General features: G+C 36.4%; 1 long non-coding RNA gene across 2 annotated transcripts; it reads right to left on the reverse strand.

Moving 5' to 3' along the window:
* Positions 1 to 225: 225 nt before the first annotated feature.
* On the reverse strand, positions 226 to 1,153 carry LOC119661570. Of its 2 annotated transcripts, XR_005250593.1 has the most exons (4): positions 904 to 1,153; positions 719 to 823; positions 378 to 655; positions 226 to 319 (listed from the first exon to the last, which is right to left on the reverse strand). It is a non-coding gene; the product is annotated as an uncharacterized LOC119661570 (long non-coding RNA). The 2 variants fall into 2 exon arrangements; XR_005250592.1 differs by having other exon boundaries at positions 719 to 1,153.
* Positions 1,154 to 1,996: the final 843 nt, after the last annotated feature.

Raw genomic sequence — 1,996 nt, forward strand, 5'->3', positions numbered from 1 at the left:
CAGAAAGTCACGGCCAAGAACAGTAGCATGGTTTCAAAGTATCAGATTTGTTTTGTTTTTGTTTTCTGTTATGTTGGGTGACGGTTGGGAGCCAAGTATGGGACTACGACCAAAATTTTAGTTCATGGGCAAAATAAATCCACCACACAAGGCCACGTTGGCCAGGTTCTGCATTAATTTATCCATCGGGCCAGGGGACCGCTTATCATGATCTAAACTCAACAATACAAAAGAAATTTTTTATTTACTATTCACTTCATGGTTTTTAACATCATTGAATTAATCGAACTTGAACGTAAATTGAACAGGTTGCCATAACCTAAAATTAAAACGAAATAAATGATTAAGATTTGATTAAATTGATGAATTCATAATACATTGGCTGCTATTGATATAAACCCTGTGGCAACCATGTGATGAGAACGTTGAAATTTCCATTGACAATTTAAATGCTGGCGAAAGCGACGTATTGTATTCAACCCATTCATTAGGATCATGGATAAAGAATTGATAAAATTACGCGTAAAATTTGAAATATCATAATCAAGTGGCAACCACAGCTGGGTATCACACGGTGCTCGTGAACCTCGCAAAGACCACGCCGACAAAGGCGGTGGACGTCATTCCTTTTGAATTTGAGTGTTTAACTGTTAGTCTGGAATTTGAAAGGTTACCTCCTCGAATTTCAGGAAATATAATACTTTGTGATTTTATTTACTGTGATGGATTGGATTATTCTCTTTCTTCGTCTGTTGATTTGACATTTCGTTAGAATTTTTGGACCGAAACTGACGTCCTCAGCTATGTAATTTTCCACCTAGAACTGGAAAGAAATGGAAGTGGAATTTGAGGTTAAACAGTGAATTTCAAATGAATTCGCTTTTAAATTATAATTTTAATTACAAATGGAACAATGAGTAAGGCGAGGGAAATTGAATTCTGATGGGATTATTATCCCATTGGTGTAGAAATAGGTGGTGAATCATATAGGTATAGCTAGAATTTGGAATATTTGAATTTGAAAGTAAGGGATTTTAATTTGAAATTAGATAAGATCTTTTGAATCTTTAATTTGACTTTAACTTAATTGTGATGATGGGTAAGGGTAGGAAAAAGAATATTGGTAGGACAAGAGAATTAGATGGGGAGTGAGATAGAGCTAGCTAGAAACTGATTCATATACAAATATTTTAACTGGTCAGAAATTACAGTAATCGTCAGTGTAAAGAAAAATAGAGTGGAAAAATAAGGAAGTTCAAAGTTAGAATAAATGATAGAATTTTAGAAGGTTGATAAACATAACATAATGTTAATTTCAATTATGAAGTTAATACCAAAATTCAAAACTAGCAAGCAATTGTGAAATTTGAGATTGAATGAATAGAGGTAGGATTAAAAAAAATAGCTAAATAGTATGTGAATGGTAGCCAAGTGTGTCATAGTCCGCCTGGCTGGTTTGAAGGGATGAGCACTCAACAGGTGGTGAACATGATAAGCCAATAGGTGCAAACGGTGTGCCTTCGGTGTCTGGACGCATACTATCGAAAGCTAGTAACGAGCATTAAGATGTAGCTTGAAGATGAAAATCAGGGAAAAATATATATGGGATGAACCAATTGAAGGCAGATTCTTAAAGTATTGAAGGATGGGAGAAGAAGGGACGATGGAAGAGGTTATAAGATGTGCTTGACATAAGTTTAGGTTCTAGACACGGAAGGAATCAAATCTTCAAAGTTTCTATCCCTACACTGCAATGCAGAGTGCCTGGTACAACATATTCTCAGTAAGAGGGCTGAATTCTTACCTCCTGCTTCCTCAATCTCTGTCCCTTTCATAAATGGGTTCGGCTCGTTGTGATCGGTTCCGTCATTTGGTTCTATCAAATACCTGATCTGGATGTAGTCACGAGGCTTTCAAATCTCTATCCAGCGTACCAAGCTGCATTTGTTTTTGCCGACCTTCTGGTCGCTTACCATCGGCTTCGATGTTCAGACCA

This window comes from Hermetia illucens, chromosome 1 (genome assembly GCF_905115235.1).
Source record: "Hermetia illucens chromosome 1, iHerIll2.2.curated.20191125, whole genome shotgun sequence".
In the NCBI taxonomy this organism is placed as follows: domain Eukaryota; kingdom Metazoa; phylum Arthropoda; class Insecta; order Diptera; family Stratiomyidae; genus Hermetia; species Hermetia illucens.